The sequence below is a fragment of the Rhipicephalus microplus genome, chromosome 10 (genome assembly GCF_043290135.1).
Source record: "Rhipicephalus microplus isolate Deutch F79 chromosome 10, USDA_Rmic, whole genome shotgun sequence".
NCBI lineage: Eukaryota > Metazoa > Arthropoda > Arachnida > Ixodida > Ixodidae > Rhipicephalus > Rhipicephalus microplus.
Genome location: NC_134709.1, coordinates 16,080,438 through 16,104,654, shown reverse-complemented (window position 1 = coordinate 16,104,654; position 24,217 = coordinate 16,080,438). Strand labels below are relative to the sequence as shown.

The 24,217-nt window shown below is 48.1% G+C and overlaps 1 protein-coding gene across 1 annotated transcript in view; it reads right to left on the bottom strand.

Moving 5' to 3' along the window:
• Nucleotides 1–21,224, bottom strand: part of LOC119181843 (uncharacterized) — an 83,528-nt gene extending 62,304 nt beyond the window's left edge. The window contains exon 1 of the mRNA XM_075875109.1: nt 20,429–21,224. The gene's annotated coding sequence lies outside the window, so the exon portion shown is untranslated. The remainder of the gene's footprint in view (nt 1–20,428) is intronic.
• Nucleotides 21,225–24,217: the final 2,993 nt, after the last annotated feature.

Here is a 24,217-nt window from a genome sequence, read left to right as displayed (position 1 = left end):
ATGTAGCGCTGACAGAATAGCACTGCGGCCCACACCCAACTGACTGGCTCCAAACGATAATAGGGTGGATGTATTGACTGGCAATCCGAGCATACCAATCGGTCTTTCAAGAATTATTCGGCGCAGTGAGGCGAAGCGGTGGCATGTGAGAAGAAAGTGATCTATTGTTTCCGGTTCATTGCAAACTACACATAGGTTAGTTAATGAAAATCCTGATTTGTTGAGATAAAAATTTAACAGAGGAACTCTACAGCGAAAGCTTGTGAGGGTCACCTCACATTGACGGGAAAGGCATTTTGTGGTGTTCCATGTGAATTGCAAGTGGCGAAATTCTTCAGATTGTAGAAGCGACGTTTCGTTGATTTTTAAGATTAACAGGCGTTTGAATCGTTCGGCAGTAATAAAAGGAAACTGTGGAGCTACTAGCACCACCGGGAAATTTAAAGATGCCGAAGCGAGCGAATCAGCAATTTCATTTAGTTCAATTCCAGCATGCCCGGGGACCCAAATAAACCGAACTTCCGATAGGCTATGCGGTACGAGAGACCAAAATATCCTGAGAAGAGGAGAATTCTTTGCGGACGTGAGATGTGTACATACAGACAAAGCATCCGAAATAATAATAGCTTTTGATTGCTGATAATTTAGTTTTCGAAGAGCCAATGTAATAGCCAAGAATTCTGCGAGATAAATTGGTGTGAAGTCAGGCAATCGGAGCGCAAAAGACCAATTAAGCTGATGAGAAAAAATACCTACTCCCGCCTTCTGAAGATTTTGCGTTGCGTCCGTCGAAATTACTACGTATTTAGGAAAATGACTGAGATGGTCTTGAAGGAGGCCCTCCAGAACATGCTTTGGAAGTAACTTGGCATTTTTCGGAAATATATCATCGAAAATTAAGTCAACTGGCACCGAGCATTGGGTTTGGGGGGTTAAATGCCGTAGGGAAACGTAGGAAACTTGTTTCTGGTAATAAAGTTTATTCCTCCTCTTCCTCGTTTTGCACATCATACATGAATAATAATGTGCATAAACAGTGCATACAGAAATAACAAGCTGCATAGTTTACACAGTTTTACATGATTTTACAGTCTTCAAAAAATTTCGCGATTCTTTCACAGAACTATTGACGAATAGGTAGCTGTTGTTGTTGTTGTTGTTCACCTATTGATTGGGGCGCATACCCACTGTGGGGGATTGGCCAAGAATCGAGTGGTTTTAAAAATTTACTGCTCAGATTTGGAATAATGGAGGTATAACAGAAATATTACCGATAGCCTGGGAAAGTGTGGTGCTTAATGTAATACATACAAATATTTACATAAATGAATTTATAGTAGCGTATTGATGTCGGAGTGGTAGACTGCCATGCATATTTTTTTTTCAAACACTGCGAAGGCCGAGCAACATCACAATGTGATTGGGAATGCAGTCAAAATAATTTTGTCTACTTGTAAACGCTGTGAAAACGACTTTCATCCTTTACAAACACGCGCGTCCTGCATAAATGCTTCACAATACAACATGAAGTATTGCCGTAATAATGCGTGGTGCAAGTGTACATTGTCATCGGACATCACTGCTATTACCTCACGATTAAAGGCATACCCAACCGACATTGCGTGTTTTACCACGACAAACGGAGTATTTCTTGGCCTTAAGTGCTTGCGCTAAAGATTAGGGGCAGGCTCCTGCAGTTGTTTTCTCTTTTTTTTTCCTTTATTTTTTTCTTTTTCTCAGATGAGTCATTTCTCGTGCGGTACACGTCGGCGAGACTAAACTTCGCCAAGTTCACTGAATTTTGGCACAGATCCCGCGGTGAATACGACTCACTCCTCGGTAACGCATCGGCCATAAAGCGCCGCATCGGAAGAGTGCGCAAGGCGCTCTCCGCGTGCTAGTTCGCGGGAACCTGCTTAAAGAGGCCGGACGCTCTCAAGGCCGCCGGTGCGAGAAACAAACGCGGGCGCGCCGGAAATGCGGAAACTTGACGCTGTGCGGCCTTGCACAAATTGCTGAAACATCCGCGCTCTGTGGCGCGAGGGTGCACCGCCTCCACTGCGCTCTGAATTCTTTATAGTCGTTTGCAACTTAAAGGCCTGACCGTTTGCAACCTAAAGGCCTTTAGGTCGTTGCAACCTAAAGGCCTGACCACTTGCAACCTAAAGGCCTTGAGGTCGTTGCAACCTAAAGGCCTTCAGTTCGTTGCAACCTAAAGGCCTGCGCGCCAGTGCTTACGCGGCGCCGCACCCTTACCCGATAGAGAGAGAGAGAGAGAGAGTGGGTGCGCAGCGTCGCATAGCCACGCGCCCTCTCTCTACATGGACAGATGGTGCGGAGCCGCGCAAAGAAGCGACGCGCTGGCGCGCTGCAACGGGTGCATGTGGCCAGGCCTTGAAGGGACTGTCTACCACCCTTCATTGCTCTCCTGTATTGTGTCGCAATAAAAAGACCACCATGTGAATTGTCTAACCTTGCAGCGGTTTCTCTAGAAAGAGCGTAGAATTTTTTTCCAACAGATTTTTTTTCTGTCCACGTCATGTCTCCTTCCATCGGTGGGATGAATGCCGACAACACTGGTGGGTGCAGGTGAAAATCAAAAAAACTGAAACCGCGTGCGGTTTTCGCGGGCTTCATTAAGTTTGGTTATTGATAAAACAATTACCTCAATGGTCATTTTAGGCACGCGCACAATTTTTCTTCTTTTCATGAGTGGTGGTGTACGCCGTGGTAGCGTTTCCCCGCCGTTTTCAGGCAGGCTTGCAGGCAAGCGAACACACCGCCGGAAGCGCCACCGGGCGCCTATTTGAACACGTGAGGAAAAAAAGAAAAGCAAAAATTGGTCTCTGGCGCAATACAAAGCTGCCTCAAGTGCATAAAATACAAATTCAAGTTGAACGTGTTTGTTTTTTAGGCAAAATATATTTATCTGCGACGATTTCTCGTCCTACCAATAGATTGTCAAGATTGACCACCTCGCTGTTGGCTGACGTTTGTGGTCACTTTTTATCGACTTTCAACATCAAGTTAAAATTGTGATTTCTTTTTTCTCGCACGAAATGATTGAAGACGGAGGCACATTATGAGGTTTTGAGGTGCTTCGCCCCTAAAATGAAGAAAAAAAAAGAAACATAAGAGAAGCCGCAAGCTAAACGACGTGACAAATTCACCTTATAATCGGCCAATCCCCTTCCTTGGGTACGAGCCATTTGCACAGGGAAACAACAACAACAACAACAACAACGACGTGACCATCTAGTCCATTTCCGGCTTCCATGGTGCGACTATGCCGGAACTCCGGGGCAGCCGGTAGAACGTGACGGAAGCGCTACCTGCGTGGTCCACGAAAAGCAACCAAATGGTGGGTATGTACTCTACCGCATTCGTCGACGCAGCGCAATACGGTAACTCCTCCTCTTTCGCACTCGCGGTAGTAGATGGCGACGGAGCCCTACGCTCAGCCGCCTCGGTTAGGCTATCAACAAGCGCCATAGCCGAACAAGTTGCTATAGCTTTAGCGATGACCGACCCCTCACTCACTAATGTCTTCACAGACTCTCGCGCCGCCATTCGGGCTTACGAAACCGGCAACATCGCTCCAGAAGCAGCCCGCATTTTACAAACACGGAAATATACGGGCTCGCACTACCTCTCTTGGTTCCCTGCCCACATGGGCAAAGACGTTCACCCACAACAACCCAACCTCAACGAAATGGCTCATGATCGAGCACGAGAACTGACCCGCCGTGACGATCAATCAGCCACCGAAGAGCTGGGCCCAGACGTGCAGTTTAATGACCCACTACTCACCTTCCATGAAATTACCTCCCACTACCGACACAACAGAAGCCGATACCCTTTACCCCATTCAAAATTAGAACGCGCGCAAGAAGTAGCCTTTAGAATGTTACAAACGAGATCGTACCCATCACGGGGCCGACTCAGCCATTATAACTCAGACATAAATTCACAGTGCCCAGATTGCACAGAAGTGTACTGTTCACTCGCGCACATGCTCTGGCAATGTCCCGCGTTACCTCAGGGACCTCTCACCAGTGAGTCCGACTGGGAGGAGGCACTCAGGAGCCCCAATCTCCGAAACCAACTTAAGGCAGTCCAGAGGGCCCAAGAACTGGCGGAACGCCACCACGTTCCCGCCCCGACTCGGGCGTCGCCTACGGTAGCGGCTGCTAGGATGTCCCACGTGGGCACCCTGGTGGCTTAAACTCCTCAGGACCATATATTAAAGTTCTTGACTGACTGACTGACTGGTGGGTATGTGTGTTTGCTGCTATAGGGAAGTGTTCGGGTGGCGAAGGAAGGGAAGGGGCGGCGTACTACAGCGCGGTCGCCTGGAAGGGAGGAGGAGTGAAGACTTCTAGCGGTCGGGCCCGTTTCAAGGCCCCCACCTTGAGTCGGCGCCCGAGTCCGGATGCTGCGCAGAGATTAGGAACGCCGCTAGCGGGCGATCCGCTGAGCTGGGTGTCAGAGGAGGGTTGCGATCGAGCACCTCACGAACGAGGAAGGGAGGACGAGGGGAGGGTGCTGCCATTGCAACCATTCCTTCACGGTCACACCAAAGCGTAGCTTCGCGGTTCCTGTTTCGAGCTATTGCTGCTGCTGCTGTTGATGCCGGTGCTGTGCTTTTGTGTAGCCGCCGCCCCAGTGCGTGCACGGGCGGAAAGAGAAGGCCAACGCGCCGGTGCATCTGCAAGAATCGTGTCAGTGTCAGAGAGAGGGCCGTATTTTTATCGTACGCCCCTCTTATCCGACGGGCCCGCTCAAAATAGTGGTAGGTCCCACTGTGCGCCGGGACGTCCGAAACAACCGACAAGGGAGGGAGGAGGCCGTGCGGAGAGCCACACGATGCAGGACTCGACGTAGGAAATTGCCCCGGCATTGCGCAAGAGCGCAGTGACTGTCCTTGGTTGAGAACGTGTTTGTCAGAGTGAAGGGCTTTAATGAGATGCTTGGGATGTTAGCCTGGCTATCCACCTGACATGCCACTACAGGCACTGAATGATGATTATGACATGTACACTGATAAACCCATAACGGCAGATGCAGCCCCGGCGCGTTTATCTAGGTGGCACAGAAGAGTACACGGATGATTTCCGAGTGGCCCACAAGCGAAGCTGACAATGTTTTCGAATAGCTTACGCAAACGCTATCCGTTGCAGTCGCTGCATCTGCGCATGCGTCATAACGCAACCCGCTGTTGAAGTTTGTGGTCTGCCCGCAAAAGAAAAAGATAAACGAAACACTTAATAGCGTGCGGCCCGCAAAGCCCCTTGGCGTTGACTAAAGCGTGCATGAACGTTTGCGGCGGACAAACGCATTGAAAACTCGTATGGCGCCCAAACTCATATGGCGCCAAGTTAGCAACGTCATCGCGAAGGCTATTGGGTGAGGGGATAACTGGTGGCGCTGACTGACACTTCCACGTTTAAATTCACATATATATACCCATAGAAGAGGGGGGGGGGGGGATAACCACCCTGGTAGCTCAGAGGTAAAGCATCGAACGCCTTATTCGAAGGTCGCTGGTTCGGTGCCTGCCCACGGCTAGTTATCGTTTCATCGTTTCACCCACTTTTCTTTCTCGCCATTTACATTACGATTCGGCCTAATAACTTCCCCTATACTATCCTTGGCATTATTGTCTGTTAGATCTCATATATATATATATATATATATATATATATATATATATATATATATATATATATATATATAGCCCCTAGCTGATAAGTAGTCGATACAATCAATCCTACGGTCGAGACACTTTTTTGAAGCAGAAGGTTCCTTTGACAGGTCACCGTTTCTTCCAACCAAGAAACTATTGTTTCAAAGAACCTTAGGCGCTGTGACACCAAATATATCATACGCAATGCGCTCGCTTTGATGCGTCGAAATGTTTAATTTGCACAGCTTAAAATTAAACCGTAGTCGTAGTATTAATTTGTAATGTTTTGCTCCATACATGAATAATACAACGTATGAATCACTGAATGAGACTAAACTCCGGTAGAATTTCGTTGTCATATTTCGTACAACGTTGCCTTCCAGAACCACAAATAAACATGAACAGCTTATTCTAATCATGAGAGAATTCATCGTGGGATAGTTGGTTCGTCGCCTTAAATACTCTAATGTAAGGATACAACATTTAACCAAGGAATAAAACAGGTGCACATGACAAGCGCTACGTGCAACAAATCCTTATTGCGGATAGTTTCCTTACGTGTGCACCCTGCCGCGTTAGCACGTGCAGACACACTGCCCGTTAACACTGCGATCAAGTTGGGAAAATCAACACAGATGCAGCTTATAATTATCTTTCCATGAACTGATCGGTCAGCTGCGCAGCACTACAGGCGGCCTAATAGTTTTTTTTTTCTTAAAAGAATGCGAGTGATATAGTAATAATAATAAATTGGTGTTTCGTTTACCTATGTTCGGTGAGGAACGGTGCCTGTGCGCCAGTGCTGACCAGTACGCAAGTTCGTCGCAGAAGTGGGAACGGGTTTGCCAAAAAAAAAGGGGGGGAGGTGGGGGGGGGTCATGGAGGCCTATCGCATTAGAAAGAAAGAAAGCATCCGTATCAGTGACACGTCTGTCGCGCTGCACAGCGAAGAAAAACAGCCATGCAGATTGTTGTATTCTGTGTTTGTCTCGATCTTCCGTGCTTGACGACTGATGGCGCATCGATGGATCGGTGGCTAGGGTGCTCGGCATTGAACCCAAAGGTCGAGGGTTCGATTCCGGTCGCGGCGGTTGCATTTTCACTGGAGGCGTATAGTGTAGTGGTGGAGACCCGCGCACTGTGTGCAGTTGGTGCACGTCAAAGAACATCGGATCGTCTTAATTTCCGGAGCCCTCCACTGCGCCGTTCCTCGCAATCATATCCTTGTTTTCTGACGTAAAACGCCACATTATTATTATTATTATTATTATTATTATTATTATTATTATTATTATTATTATTATTATTATTATTATTATTATTATTATTATTATTATTATTATTATTATTATTATTATTATTGGTGTTTAACGGTCAGGCTTGCTGCGAGTGCTACCGCGGCTGTGTATATATGCAGGAAAGCTTTTCAACATCAATATTAGTGGCAAGTAACACTTGCCCTTTGCTTCAGATTTCTTTCTCGGTCCCGTGCTGAATCCTCGCTTTGCAGAATTTAAGACTGAATCTAATCTTACCGGGTGATGATGGTATGAGAGGACGAGTAATGGTTGTAAATATGCGAAACATCTTCTGATTGGCTTTGCTATGTTGCATATTTCTCACAATCTGCGACCACTTGTCTCCATCGTGCCAACCGAAATGTATGTGTGTGTGTGTGTGCGTGTGTGTGTGTTGTGTGTGTGTGTGCGTGTGTGTGTGTGTGTGAATTTCAGCACCCTTTTAATGTCTCGCTTCTTATAAAACTGTCCTCTGCGAAGGTCGAAAGGGCGCGGCGATGATATCCAAAGCACCCAAGCACACACCACCACGTGCGCGGCAGAAAGACGCTCGGGGTTCAACGGCCCCCGTAAGAAGCGCGAAGAGCCGTTTTTATGGCGGCGCTGCCACAACACGACGTAACCAGACACGGTGGCACCAACGGCGTGCTGCGTGCACTGGCAGCACTGGCAGCAGCCGTGTACCATCCACCCTTGACAGTTCTGTGCAGCGGAGCAGTCGTACGAGAAAGATCTTACGACTTACTTTCTTCGGAACACCGAAAGATGTGCCTATACCACTTCTCGCTTTCCCTATATCTCCTTAGCATATGATTTGCAGCCACTGTAAACTGAAATCTGGTTTCGTCACGTTTGAATGATGTTCGCATGCATTTCGAATTCAGGAGTCTTGCAGTGAAAAAAAAAAATGTCACGTTTGTATTTTATTTTATTTTTATTTATATGTATACTTACTTATTTTCTCTTTCTTATCTGTTGTACGGAGCTCGACATAGGGGTGCACAGTGGGGATAAGGCTAGAGCCATATTATTTTTGTTACACCGTGGCTGGAGCACATACCTCCTCCCTCAATCTAGTACCTCGTATTTGCACTGAATATTAATCAGAAGCCTCATCGTTATGCAATTTCAAAGGCACTTTCTGGCTTTGTAAGGGGGGGGGGGGTAGAGCGCTTCGGTGCAACATTGATTCCTTCGCCTCCATCTCCTCCCCCTCCCCCCCCTCAATATGAAAACCCTGCACATGCTTACGAAGCTCGAGAACTAACCTTGTCGCTTTCCAGTTCATATCGTGTTCTTGAACGTCTGATCCGTGATAGCAGAAATGGGTGGCGGGGACGGAAGCAACTTGAACTTGTACATTTGCCACGGGCTCGCAAATTGTCTTCCCATGTCACACGTCTACTTTAGGGCAGAGCTTTTTAGGGTCCATGTTGGCCGTTTGTCGTAGAAGGAACTCTTTGTTTTCTTTTTGTCGCCTAAAAGAAGTCGATCGTTTTCATGAACGGGCACGCGTCGTCCTCGTTACATCGTCCTCCTTTTCGCCCTCTGCTGCACCGATTTATTTTCCCGGTGACTGATGCATTGACATCGTGGGTTGTAAGAACGAGTACAAAGAAAGAGATAGAGAAAGAAATTCTTATTTTAAAATTTTTTTACTGAGGTGAAATTTTCGCTGAGGCGAGGCTTGTGTTATTGCGAGGACCGCACTACATGCCATGAATACCTTCAATAACAAGCCAGGCCCAGTCAGGTCGGCTAACGTCACTGACAGGCCTATTAAAGAGACTGTACGTGTCCACCACAGTGAACGTTCAGAAGGACTGTTGTTACCTATGCAACTTTACAAGAAGACGCCCAGTTGAATACGCAGGGTGACTATTGTGAAGGAAAAACTGCTCGACACCTGTGAAAGCGGCACAATGCTGTTGCTACAAACACAAACATTCTGCTGGTATTCCGCGAATCTTGTTACATACTGTTCGTCCCAACAATATTGCTTATTCCCGTGCTCTAACTCGACGATAGTTATAGCGCGAGAATAGAACGACGACAAAGAGACGAGAAGGAAGGCCGTCGTTCTGTCCTTGCGCTGTAACTATCGTCATGTCATACCAAACTAGCCCAAACTGCCACAGCTCTAAGTCGAGCCTGAGCCGTCTGCATGTCTCTCCAGTATCATGCAGGGACAAAAAGTTCGCCGCGTCATCACTAGGGGTCTGATGGTGATGATTATGTCGGAAACGATTATGCTACTTCATTATTATTATTTTGTCCCAAATGATGATGCTAAATGACGATGGCAATGCTCGTAATCGTGATGATGATGCTCGAAATGGAAGTAATGATGCCAATGACGATCATCGTGATGATAGATGTGATAATGATGATGCTGGATGATGTAAGTGATCTCGCAAGCTAGTCGTATGCGTTCGCACGCTTACGGATTCAAGGTGCGACGACTTTCGCGGCATGGAACTGACTGAATTTCAGTTTAGGAGGTTCTTTTTTTTTATTGTCCCAGAAGTATTATCGCGTTGAAGTCCCTAGATTGTTGACAAAAGCGCGCGCAGGTCTCCCCTTCAGGCGGGGCGAAAGTTCGTCGCAGCACTTCCCCCCCCCCCCCCTATCCCTTTGAATGGGCAACCCTGAATATATATGTGGCTGACTTGACGTCCCCCAACTCTTGAGTGACTAGAAAAGGCGTCCCCCCCCCCTCACCCCAGCCTCCGTCCGCACGGCTATGATTGTAGATGCCGACGTAGCCAGAAACTTGTCAGTTCGTGAGAATAATGGCCGACTACTTGCAAACTTTATGGCATATACGGAAAATCTCCTCTACTGCGAGTAACTGTAGATCTGCGCGGCAAGGGATGCCCCTCCAACCCCATCTACGGGGGCGCTAAGGGACCTCGAGCGCACGCTTTCGTCAAGTGGCACGTCGAAAGACGAGAGGCGACGCCTGAGACGCGTACACAACACGCGCTGCCGCCGCCGTCGTCTGCACGTCTCGTGTCGCTTATCCAGGGTGAATGTACGCCGCGAGGGGGTGTCATGTTGCGCGAAGTCGCGTACATCATAATTAGGAAGCGCTGCCAGCATTTGGGAGCATTGTGCCCGGGCCGCCGCAGGGAGCGTAAACAAGCACAAATAAAGCGCCAACAGGTGGCGCATGGTCGCGGCGCGCATGCCGCCAGAGCGCGCGCGCGTAGACGCGATGCTCGCGCCACCATGCGGCGCGATAACTTGAGACGGCGTGCCGTCATCTGCTGCGAACAGACTTTGCGGAAGGAAGGAATGAACTCGAAAACGTTGCCTGGAGAAGATGGATGTCAGAGAACGGGGACCCGGTTGAAGCCGAGGCGTCTGCAGCCGACATTCGTGCCTGTCCTTGCATGTTGAGGCTTGTGTGTCCTGGTGCATGGATGTAGGGGCTCAGAACATCGAGACTGTCTTTTCAGCTATGCCATTTCTGTTTGTTGTTGTTGTTGTTGTTGTTGTTGTTGTTGTTGTTGTTGTTGTTGTTGTTGTTGTTGTTGTTGTTGTTGTTGTTGTTGTTGTTGTTGTTGTTGTTGTTGTTGTCCTATTCTTAGTGTTTCGTCTCTCCGTCTTTTCAATTATGACGGTTCTGTCTTGTCTGTTCTATTCTGTTGGTTCTCGTATATTGTACGTTCTGTCTGTGCTATCTGTTGTGCCATTTCTGCCTGATCTACCTGTTATGTCAATCGTCATCTTGATCAACATACAGCGGAACAGCCACCACAGCTCTTGGATTCGCTTAGAACACTTAAGCGTCGTAAGGCACGCACTCCTAATAGTAGCAGACCTTCTCTACTCGGTCGTAGTTGCATGCTTCAAAAAATCGAATACCAAAATCTTGCATCCCCTTGTTTACACTTCGAGCTGAAGTATTCGACTTTTATTTAGAAATTCTGTGTGATTGTGCGCACGTAGGGGCCACATATGGAAGCTTCTTCCCTAACTGTCCAATAAAAAAAAAATTTGCTCTAAGCCACACAAAGCTTAAAACTGCGATGCTGGGTGCTTCTGAAGACTAATCTGGTAGCTTCTGAATTGTCTCTAGGCCTTAACTAGGTGATGTAGGTTGTTTCCATGTTGTTGCTAATATTTATCTAGGTGATGATAGGTTATCGTTGCGTTGATTACTAATGCAAGAGAGGTTCGAGTTATAAGGCTGTGTCAGACACAACATGACGTGGCGCTCGATCGTCTTAACAATCACGCGGTTGTAGGGATAAGGCTGCAGCTGTCAATGTGACTATGGCTTCGAAAGGCTTTAAAAATATGTAGGCAGCCAATCGAGTTCTATGTTAGTTGGCACCTACCTTTCGTCACTCGGTAATAAAGCGTCCTTGTCAAATAATATCGTGACATAGCGAAAGCCACGATGAAGTTAGGCTACTCATGTGATGTCAGGGCGCGTTAAAGAACACCAGTCGGTCGAAATTTCTCGAGCCTTCCACTACGGCATCAATCATCATCATATCTTGGTTTCTGGACGTAAAACCCCACATAACTTATTATGTAAAATGACACAAAAAGCGTGGTTGTACATTTAGAAGTGAGCGACATGGTTTGGGAGTCAGTGGATGGTGTCGCGAAACGTTTTCGTTGAATGGCAGTGCACTTCAGCGCAGCATACTGTTATATTGAAGTGAGTTGGCCTTGGGTTTAAAAAAAAGTTTGTACAACTTGATAGTTCTTTAAGTAACATTTGTTCCGGTGGTATTTCCCTGGGTACTTATGACGTAGAGATCAAGCATGTTTTGTTCTATGTGCAGCGCTGTGCCCACGTTCTTGTCACCTCATTCAGTTTACCAAAACAATACAACCCCATCTGCAGCCAGTGTGCTCTTGATGATTTCATTCTCTAGCACTGACACAATCTTTCGGCATCGACTACCTTCATCCTGTGTCACCCCACTCACTTTATTTGAAGTTCTTACAGCGGATGCACAAATTGATAAATAAATGCGATCCATGCGAGAGAAATTTGGCTCACTGTCACGAAAACAAGTCCAGGCTCTTGCGGTGTGCCGCGCCAATGACTGCGGCAAGGCAACTTGCAACGTCTCTTCTTTCCCAAGTCGACCGCAACGACAATATGTCAAGTCCTGGAGAGATTGCACGCGCTGGATGTTGAAGATCCGAGTTTCCGGTTCGCAGTAAAAGTCAACAGTCCTATACAGCAAGGGAAACCCGAGATTTCTTGGCAGCTCACCAAGTTTATACACTGCGCGAAAAAAATGAAAGCCGCTTTCATATCCGCTGTGGTGCGACAAACTAAATTTTCAGCGCTTATTAAGTGAAGTTTCTCCGAGTTACGAGCTTCAGTGGAGGCGGTGGTGGTTTAATGATTCGTGAAAAAATTGGGGGCCCCCCTCAAGCTTCGCCTTTCAGAGTTCCACGCGGCAGTTATATCCGTTCGCACGCACATACGTACACAAACGTGAACACTGACACACACGCTCACACTGTGGTCTTCCTAATCGCTAGCCTGCCGTCTCTTCTATAGGTGGAGACCTGAACCATAGAGTAACTCAGTAAACTTTCACTGTGCCCGAACTTTGCCGCAAAAGATGCCAAAGGGCAATCACCCTTCAGATCCCATCTTTATTTTCCTCTACCTCGAATTTTCGCTCACACCCAACGCTGCTCTTTCGCTCACGACCGTTGCACAGTACCGGATTCTTTTGCGAAATGAGCTCTTGCCACTTGGATGCCTGTTGTCCGATGAAGATGTATCCAAAGGAGGTCGTAAATGGTGCGCCGGTAACATGCACGTTTGTTTGGACCATTTTCGAATAAACAATGCTCGCTCGATAGTGAGCTTGTAGGCTATCAGCCGCTTCAGATCCAGTCTTTTATAAAAACGTCGTGTCATTGCACGTTACTAGATTTCATTGTTTCCGGGATATAATCAGAATACTGCCGTTTGTTCCGCATCCAGCAATTGAAGCGTCGCACCGCTAAGCACGCGGATAAAGGAGGCAGCGTTGACTAATGAGGAAAAAAAGAAAGAAAGAAGAAACGAGAGAAAGAAGGAAAGAAGTGGGTAAGGCACGCACACTTCGCTTGTCCCCATTTTCCTGATAGGGCAAGGGCTTCTGAATTTTCCCGTTCCCTCACGTACGGTGGCCAACCGTATATGCACGTCTGTTTAAAACCCGTGTTTCCTTTCCCCACTTATCTCCCTCTATACGCTGGTTCTTAGCGCTTAACGGGCGCTGGCACCTTAATCAGAGCATCAGGTGGACACCGTCAGGTGGCCATGGATGGACGGTGTCCATTTCTGTTCGGCCCTCGCCACAAACTTGCGAGGTCCGCTCAGTCCGCGTGCATGTGCAGCGGACCTGTGCCGCCACCCGCTGCATCCCACGCCGTCTCGAAAGGGCTGGCAGGCCGTGGGCCGAGAAGTTTGTTTACGCAGCGCACGGGGTAGCTTGCGGCATGGCCGCGAGCACGCACGGCACATCTCGCAAGCGAGCGAACAAGCAAGCAAGCATGGCCGGTCAGCCAGCCGGCTAAGAGTACACAAGCCTCGGCGTCTTGAACCCCGGACCTGCCTGCTTCGACCTGGAAATAAACATCTGCTCGGTCCGCCGCCTTTTGACGGCTCCCAGGAGCTGCTGTGCGATGGCCCCGGCCTCGCTGTCTGACCCGTTCGCTTAGGCCTTCACTTTCTGTCTGCGAATTCTCGTTACTCCTGGTCGTTATGCATTCCTTCAAGTCTGATTCATTCGCGCTGCGGCCTAAGTTGCGCGGTATGTGGTGATCGAGCGTTCACGTGCCAAGAGTTCTCCATTAGGTGTGCTGGGTGGGGGGGGGGGGGGGGAAGGGTTGGGAGAGGGGCAGCTTTGTCACTAATATTAGGACCATGGACAAAAAGCCAACAGCGCTTGACGAGGTCCGTGGCCCCAATGTTCGAGGTAGAAACAAAACAACGAATGGGAACAGCAGTTTAACACTAAAATGTAGAAATTATAGGCTGGTCAAACTCGCAACTCGAAAAATAGATTATACAAAATTATAAACTGTACTTGCAAGTGGTACAGAATAGAGCTCGAAACGAACCAAAGTAAAACTTTAATAAAATAAAAAACAGAAGGCAACAAGTTTCGCAACGAATGTACAAATGAAAATCAAGCAACAACCTGCTTCTCATATCGGCCTGCTCTTGATTTTCACATTTATGTAGGTAATGGTGGCAAGTACAGTTATTTGAACGCAACATCGGGGGTCCTTGGCAGCGATTTCCAACTAGAGTGCCTCGATGCCCTATTTCTAACAGAAAAATGCATTACCAAACCCTGTACATTAAAGAATAACGGGATAGGTCCGACTCAGTAAAGACATAAGGCTGACTTGTCGCCCCCTTTCAATGATTAGTGGTAGGGTGGAAGGCTTCCCACACCTCGCCTGTGAGCATGCTTATGTGATCGAGGTAATGTGATAGGTTTCATGTTTTGGCTCCCACCTACTAGCATTGTTGTTCTTTTCGGTGTCACATCTCCACTCTGAAGATTCCAGAGACCAAACACTTTCACTCTAGCACCCTTTTTTTATAGCATGCACCCATAATTTTGACCCCAGTTATTCTGTGCAAGCGTGGCCAGCACAGAGACAGCAGGATTGGTCACATTAGGCCACCCTAGTCACGTCACGGCTGATGGCTAGCCAAGCTCTTGAGGTAACTGTGTAAAACATCGTTGGCGCAGTTACACACCAACTAGCCCGACAGCATACGTTACTGAGCTCTTGAGGTAAGCACACGATAAGGCCGGAGGTTATTGTCGTCTACGTCTTATTTTTTTTTCCCTGGCTATGAAACACTTATGTTTTAGAGGCTACTCATTCACTGTGTCTTGTCAAATTCTAGGAGGCTTCAAAGGGAACACAGTAATTTAACCAGTAATTCAGGTAATCCCTAAAAAAATCCCTAAACCACCATTTATGTATGTTCATGCACGTACGTGTGTTGGTGTGCGTGTATGTAAATACATGAAAAACTGAAAATTTTCTGGGGAAAAGGAGGCTCCTCTGGTGACGCCAGTGACTAGAATTGCTGTGCAGGCTTCCCTAAAAGACCAACTGGCCCAGCTAACTAAACTTTTGCAATTTGCCCCAAAAGAGCCTGTACCGTAACTCCAGGTGCGCCCAGGAGCTGTGCCAATTTCAGACCCTAGCCGAAGCAAATACGGATAGTGTATGGTATCTGGCCATGGAGCTAGTTTCTTAAAGGCTTGATAACAGCACACATCAATTTTCTTTTCTAACATGTCCGACAATGGGCCTACTTCAAGAAAGTATCACAAGCTTCCACCTTCCCCTTCCTACCGTTTTTTTTTTATTTTGGTTCTTGTTACGTTCGCGACTGAAACTTGAAGGCTTACGAAAGAGGTTCAACTTGAATACGTCCCAGTGATCCTTTGAAAAAAAAATATTTATGTAACCTTAACGGACAAAGAAGTGGTCGAGACAATTTCATTTGACTCCATGGAATGGGTCAGGTGAGGCAGAGGTGTGTTGAAGGAAAAGGAAGACGAAAGCCCATCAGGCCGCTCTAGTTAGGGTTGACTACCACCCCGGATTTTGCGGGGACTGTCCCGACTTTTCATACAATGTGCTGACTATACTGCGCCGTCCCTGTAAGGAAATATATATGTCCCGGATTCGGTCCGGACCGTCCAGTTAGAAAATTTCATGCGATCTCTAACGCACGACGGAACACGAAAGTCCCACAAACCGCGCGCACGAAACTCACGGTAGCTACAAGGGGCCTTAGCAAGTTTAGCTGAACTTTTGCGTGAAGTGCGACAACTTTCGCGAGTTAATTCTCCAGCAAGGCGAAGTGTTACGAGCCGTGCTTCTTGACACAGCACTTCAAGAGGCTACAGCAATGAAGAAACAATGTGTTTATTCAAAAGATTCCGCAATAAAGTGAGCTGATTTAGCTGGCTCCCTATGTTAGAGACCCCCCCTACCCTCCGTCCGTCCCGACTACCGTCAATGAAGAGTTGGTAACGCTATAGTTCTACGTAGCCGAAAGTATACTTGGCTTCGGTGGCTTCCATGGCATGCCATCCGGAGTCGGTCTTCCGGTCGTGAGCTGCGCAAAAGCGCCTGTTTCTCATCCACCGAAAAGGAGTGGTTCGGCTTGTTTGGGCAATGACGATGTACGGGATTAGAGTCGACTCGCGGACTCTAGAAGAAGCGGCTATGGGGCAAGACTGCACTCTTGTGCACTCGTATGTTAAAGATGTGCGAAATGAAGGTGCCCACTCGGAGTAGGCGGCAAGCGATTCGTTCAGCCCGGGACAGCGGTTTGTGGGCTGCTGGGTAGATCGCGCGGGAATCGCGTTTGTAAAGTAAGTTTATGATTTGTGAGTTGGCATTCCCGCGTGCTGCGAAGGGAAGGCAGACCGTCCACTGTGCGCTTGACGAGTGCTCGGGCTTGCTCATGAGTGGCTGCGTTCTTTGAATTTATGCAGCACAAGAAGAAAGCAGAGTGGGCCATGGAACCATTAAGGACGTCTTAGACGAAATGAAGAATAAAGGGACACTGGAGTCCGAGGAGTCCAGTGTCCCTTTATTCTTGATTTCGTCTAAGACGTCCTTAGTGACCGTGCTCCATCTTTCCTATCTCTTCTATCCCCTCGGTTTGTCCTCGCTCGCTGTGGCTTACCACCACACGTCTCTTCTTCTCTTCTCCTTCTTCGGCTTTCCCACATCTTTACTCCTATCCTTTTTATCCCTCCTCACCCCCATCCCTCGTGAGCTACTGTGGCGGTGTCGCTCATTGAAGCAGACAATAACGGGGCTCGCTTTTCTCTTCTTTTCTCTTTTAATAGCCACTCCGAATAAAGGGACATGGGCACGTGGAACAAAGACGAGATAACCGCTACAGTGAGAGTAAGAGAGTGGATTCTAACAAAAGGCAAACGCGCGAGGGAGTGGCAGAAGGTTCAGCTGACAGAAGAGATTAAGAAGCTCGCGTGCGAAACGGGGCTGCTGCAAGCACTGTACCAAGCTAATTAGCAAAACACGGGCGAGGTCTTTGCTCAGAAGCGGGTGCAGTCAGGCTCCTGATTATTTCTTTGGTGAAACGCTTGCGAGACACTACCTTACAGCTTCTACATGTTAACCAAGATCGCCAATTAGACCTGGCTATCGAGGGACGCTATCAACAACGGCATTCGGTCATGGGGCGAACGTAATCGGTGCCCTGGAGAAAGGAGTGGGCGAGGGCGGCCACGTCTCCTTGGCACCGCGACGGAGACCGACCGACGCAACCTGTCGCGACGAACAAAGCCTCATTTCTGTTCTAACGTTGACGACGTCATATCTCCGTTCTCCCATGCATCAAGCAAACGCTGCCGCAATGACAGTCTCAGAACGTGGGCCGTGCGATGGAGACCACAAGGCTAGCTGTTGTATGCACTCGGGCCTCGAGAGAGATTCAATCTCGCCAACTGGCGAGCTTAACTTCGAGCTTGGCGTCGTGTCACTCGGAGGGACGCACGTGTGAGGTTATTACTATATGTTGGCAACTGGTCAGAACTAGGACATTTATTTTTTTTTTTACATTGCTGGGCATCAAAACCGCGCTCGACGACTGTTACGAAAGCGAAACAACGGCAATTTTCAGCTCTAACGGGGTCCGGAACCTCTTTTTCAAGTAGTCATCGAATAACCATTGTATCGGGATTAATTGCTTCAGAAATAGATAGCCAGAGAAATTCGTTGAATCCGTCAACAAAGAGCGTATACCTACATGATAATATATGGTAGCGCAGACAAATGGCACGGACAAGAGAAGGCACATTCAAGGCAACACAGCGCTGTGTGTTATTGGCCAATGGCATGCTATGTGCTTTTTTGACGTCAACAAAGGCGCCGGAAGATACAATTATATTGATTGATTGATATGTGGGGTTTAACGTCCCAAAACCACCATATGATTATGAGAGACGCCGTAGTGGAGGGCTCCGGAAATTTCGACCACCTAGGGTTCTTTAACGTGCACCCAAATCTGAGCACACGGACCTACAACATAAAATACAATTATAATGAGTGCAGGCCGGCGTATGGAGATAGGGTGCCTTACGGAATGGAAACGTTGCTATCTGCTTGTGAACTCTTCTCTCCGCGCGCGACTGCAGAACTATGGATGGACTGCTCACCGCTGGGTTTGCTTTCCTCGGGATGTTTTTTTTTTTTTTTTCACCAAGCAGGAGGTGTGGTGCAAAATTCACACTTTTCTTTTTTGTACTTCATCCTCATAGAAATTTGGCTACTACAGCAGGAAATCGAACCCGCGTCTTCGTTCATGGCAGCCCGCCGACCTATCCGTTAAGGCATGAGGGCGAGCGCAGTTGATCGAGAACATGGTTAAGGACAAAAAAAAACAGAAACAAACGTTGGCCTCGAGAAGTCATTAGGGTCTCATCCTTCGCTTGCGGAAGTGAAAATACAGAGATAACAACTGGTTCTCTGTGTGTTGTAAAACTGCGCGCGAGGAAAAAAAAACAAATCTGCACGGTTCCTTACGCGTTCACCTAAGATGACTCGAAGGCGAAAACCTTCTTCTTTTTAGATGCGAAGCAGCGTTTGGTGGAATTCAATCTGGTGTGCGGCGTGACACCCTTATTACGCATGCGCAACAGCTGGCCCAAGCACTTCCAGAACGCGCTGGCGCGCGCTGGCGCGTTTGGGCCAGCGCGTAAACGGCCTCTCCCCCTTGCACTCTCTCAACAATCACGTGATGGCGTATACGGGAACGAGAGTCTGCAGACGCACAATAAGCCCACGTCCTCCCGCGTGGCTTGCTCCAACAAAAGTTCGGGGCGAGTAACAGCATTAGAAACTACAGAGAATTCATGGCGTGCTACATATGCAAGGACACGTGAGCGCTGCCTTCGAGATTATAGGCTTGCAAGCTGTATGCACGTCCCTTTGTTTTGCGTCACCTCAGAGATAGGCCCAACTTTGAGAAAGCGATGACGTCGTGTGAAAACGTCATCGTGTGATATTACGCCCCAGTGAAGTCATGATAACGTCGCAGCGTCATGGTTGTACGATGACGTTGTGATTTTTTTGCATCACTTTAACCTGACACTGACTACTCCGACGACGGTCACTTCTCGCATTTGAATATTCATTTCCTTATTCGTAGGCATGCGCAAGCTTTCTCTTCAGGGAGACGGGGATGGGGGGCTCATGTTCATTGAAGCAACCCCCTCCCTATTATGTCAATGCATGAGGCTGACTTTGCTCCCCTCCCCCTTCCGCTCTTAGGTGACTAGTGGTAAAGCGGACCCTCCCCCCCCCCCCCCCATCAAGCAGGCGCGCAGAAGTGGCATCACTGACGCTTAACAGTCTGACGATTTGAAAAGACATTGTTTGCAAACGATTGAACATTACGTGTCACGTTGCATATACCGGATAAAAAAAAAGATGAACTGGTTCACTTCTGCTAATGTAGACTAACGCCATATTGTTCGCAGCCGTGCTGAGCTAATAAATAAGAAGCACCCGAAGCTGCTTCTTCTATTTATAATATAAGAGATAATAACAAACGTGGCAGTGGTATGCACATAAGACACTGACTGTCTGCCGAACTTCACCTGTTAGTTACCTGTTCGTGCATCAGGGAGTTTTATTCGGTCGACTGTTTATCACAAGCCTGTCTGCATTAGGTCCTTGCTGCTTCGAGTTCACCGATGGACCCAATGATCAATCAGTCACATAAGGCTTCAATACGTGATTAGAACTTGATTGAATACAAATATTGTAACCGATAGCCTAACTGGCTTGAATCGTAAAAAAAAGGCCGACTCATTCAACCCACAGTTACCGGAAGTGATAGGTCAGTGGCTATTCTATCGCACTGCGGCGAATGAGGCAGCGTATTTGGTTCCGGTCTTTTGCGTTCATGTTCAACCCCCACTCCCCCCTTTCTTATGTGATGGTCCTCATACCCATGTGTTAATTGCCTTGGGATGCATTGCCTCGTTTTTTTAGCTATTTTAACTTTAAACTTTTTTCCGTTACACTGCATAAGGGTAGAGAAATGGAGGAAATGGAGAGACAACATCGATACCTGAATAGCGGATTAGGGGTAATCCTATAAGCGTTTACTATGTAGTCCGTCCAATGCGATGCCCGTAAGTTGGTCGGAGCTAGTGTGTCCGCGACGACAACCAGCGGATCTCTAACCATACTTAACCAACGCACACCTAAACGGACCGAACGCTTAGTGTCCTCTTTGAAGATACCATTAACAGAGCAGTTCTTATGCTTCATCTGAGAGCGCGACTCTCAGACATCATAGTCACACACTACGCAGCAACTGCTGACACGCGAAACAACACAGTCAAGAAGATAAAGACGCCCCGTACCACTAAACGAGGCACCAACTCACCTCAGAAAGACAGCTGCTGACAACGGCGTTTTATCCCACTCTCCTAGACAGACGCTGTCGCTGCCCGCCGACCCGTCGTACAAACTGGAGCACGGGGTGCGCACTCGAGCCGCTAGTCGCCAGGTCAAGCGCAAGCGAACAACTCACTCCCTCGAGCGAAGCGACGTCAAATGCGTGTCGAGCAGGACAAGAACAGTAGCGGGCACAGGGGACCGCGGGGAGATACGAATCGGCAACAACCACAGCGACCGACGAGGACGGCGACACTTGCCCGGCACACGCACTCGAAGGTTCCGCGTCACCGATCCGACATCCCGCGTCGACGACAGCATCCCGCTCCCGCGTCGGGAGTGCCCTGTAACGACGACTTCACCGTCATCGAAAGTGAACGGCTCTTCTGCGGTCACTTCAAACGGGCGCCGTTTGTGACGCTCCACGTAGTCGTCTTCGGTGCACGCTCACGAGGCTTAGCACGACTAGGTGTCCATTCAACGGTGTTCCCGACGTGCCCATCGGATGGAAAGCAGTGTCTATCGCGTCTTTCCGGTGTTCTTGAGGCGTCTTTCTTCTTTGTGCGATTGAGGTACCGCTAACCTCCGGCGCCGGGCACGATGACTGAAGTCGAGTGAAGATGACTTCAGATGGGAGTGAAGATATTTAGGATGGGGGTGGGGGGGGGGGGGGCGTACGGTAAAAACGATGGAATGGCGAGCCTTGAAGAAGTCGACCACGGTTGAAGGAAAGTAGCGCAATACTGGGCCCGGAGAAAGAGAAAACCACCGTTGGAGGAGCGGAGCATTGGAGAGAGGAAAAAAAAATAATAATAACGTCGACTGGGTGCGCACTCTATAGCAACCTCGAGGGTGAGGAGGGCAGCGTTTGTAAGGTGAGGGCAACGAGGTGGGGCTGGTGGGAGGAAGGAAGGGGGTGACCTCCATGGATTTAAAATTATCTCGCAGCCGCCGCGGCCCGACCGACTTTTTGGCAGGAACCACCGTGGAACGGAAGCGCTCTCCCGAACAAGTACGCGCGTGGCACCACTCTTTATTGCTGACTTAGCTTGCGTTTTTTTTTTTTTTTTGTCGTCGATGCTACGAGATGTCGTTGGTGCCTGCGGCGTTGAAGGTGCTGCCTCGTCAATCTCGTGAGCGACAAACTGTTTTGCCGCCGGTTGTTTGCCTCGATTTGCGTATAGCAGCGACTTCAGAGAGTCTTGTGTGTTGCTGTGTTGATGAATCTGTAATGATGCGTTGGCATCGTCGCCTGACGTTCTCGCTTCGGTAATAGCGTGGCGTCCGATATCGCTGGCCTGGCCACGGTTGAGTTTCGCTTGAGCAGCGCAGCACAAACGATAACAAGCAGCCCCCGACCAACCTTCTATAATATTTAAATATATGCGTAGTTTGAGTGTTTTTGTTGCGATTCAGAAGAATACATGCTGGTGCGCAGCGTGAGCTGTTGCAGGACTTGTGTTTTTATATTTATTTGTTTTGAAAGCTTGTGCAATTAATTTATTTTTTAACGTGAACATAGATGGACTTGTTCCTATAAACAAAATCATGTGTTCGTCCTCCTTTCTTTATTCGCATGAACACTTTGAGGGAGAAAAAGGGAGTCATTTGACCATTCTTGGTTAGCCCTGACTTGTTATGTGGACGACTCTCTTTAGATCGACATGCGAACTATATTCAAAGATCATCATTTCTTTTCTTAGAGCGTATATGTACATGGCCAGAACCAACGAACATGTTATAGTGAATGACCCGACAAATTTCGTAATGTCGCTTCCTCGAGAGAATCGACTGAATTCGAAGCGAGATCCCACGCATAAGCCTTCATTATGACCCCAAGGTACTTCATTCGTAAAGTGAATTCATCAAGCCAGTGCGCGCTCTCTAAGCTTATGAAGTCGTTCGGTCATAGTGAGTGAATTTCGGCGTCCAGCCAACCGTAATACACGGTGCATTGATCTTCGCATTCTGGAAGCACCACGAAAAAAAAATAATAAAAAGTGGTGTTGGCAATCGCACCATTTCGGTCCTGCGTCGTGCTCTAAAAGACAGTTGTCGGAACTGTCCGTGTTGTTTCGTCGATGTCCTGGCTCCGAAAATCACGCCGTTCGTATGAAGAAGCGAGTTCGCATACCTATCTTTATTTTTTATTTTTTTTTTTGACGCGAAGCACTTTATGGTTGAGCCTTGTCTGTCGAAGGTGTCTGTCCGTGGTGTCGGTCAGGGGGAGATTCGTGGATGTGAGTCATAAAAGAAAGGTTTAACAATGACGAACAGCGATCATGATTGTAACAAAACATTATAAAACTCCTACAAGCACAAAACCTTTTTATTGGTCGGCAACTTCTACATAAGCATTATGAACCTTAGAACAGAACTTCGTCGTCGACCCTTCGTGTCATTTATTGTGCCAGTTAACTTACGTTACATAGGGCAACGCTCGGGTAACACATGTGTCCATCCGTGCGTCCCTCCGTGCTTCCGTCCATGCTTCCGTCTGTCCGTGCGTCCGTATGTCCGTCCGTATGTCCATCCGTCTGTCGGTCTGTTTTTATGTCTGTTGCTCTGATACTGCCGGTTACGCCTGACGCAGGACAAGGCTTGACTAAAAGGAGCTTCGCCGCTAAAAGACAGTTTTCGCCTTTGAGTCTTGTTAGGCGAATGAATAAAAGACACTTTGAGATTACGATAGTTATAGCACGAGAACAAAACGACGACAAAGGGACAAGATACGTTGTCGTCGTTCTGTTCTCGCACTACAACTATCGTCATGTCATACCAACTAGCCCAAACCGCCACACTTCTAAGTTACCCTATGAGAGTTCTTTTTTTAAGTTCTTGCGATTGGTCGGCCACTTTCACTAATGTCATGTCCGAGGTCATGATTGGCTGAAAGTTTATTGCAAGAAAATTATGACGTAAAATAATTAATGTGAACTCGGAACCTAGAATATGCACGTTGTTTTGGAGGCGATCGAAATAACGGTCACACAGGTCCCGTGGGAGGCTCGGGACAGTGCCCTTCGCCATCCTCGACCCCCTTTTGGACTAATTTTACTTTCCTTTTCGTTTCGTCGCCGTTTGCACTCTTTCCCCGGAAGGTGTCTCCGTGTTCTTCTTCAGTTTTGCTTCTCATTTTGGATTGGAGAAAGCGTTCGGGAACGGTGGCGTTTCCCCCTCCTAACCCCCACTTTCCCCGTCCTACTGAGAACGTCGAAGACGTCTAGAAGGAGAAGGGGCGGGAAAGGGAGTGCTGCTGTCTGGTTCTTGCTGTTCCTCGCTTGTCACCGCGTCTACTCTCACCGATGCCGCGGCGGCTGTTGCTGCTAACCCACTTTGTTTCCGAGTGATTGAGCGTGTCGCCCTTCTCCCTCTATCTGCTCCTGCCCTGCGTGCGAACCGCGAGCATTTTTTTCGCAGGAAAACCGGCGCCACCAGCGTTACTTCGTTGCACTGTAGGTGAACTAACGGGTTAAACCGTCGCCTCGAGACCGTAATTGGAGACTAGGCGGAGGAAGCCGCTCTGCTAGCCTGATCATCCTGAAAACGCATGTCCCGTGACGACGTTGATGATGATGATGGTGGTGACGACGACGACGATGATGATGATGGTGATGCCTCAACCATGGCTCATACCCACTCATGGGGATTGGCCGAGAATCGATTATATGAATTATTAATCCTTTCGAGTATTAAATAATCCTCACAAAAAGGAGAAAGAACGTACTTAAAAAGCAGAAAGCGTCGTTGTCCTTCTTCCTTTCACAATGTTACTTTC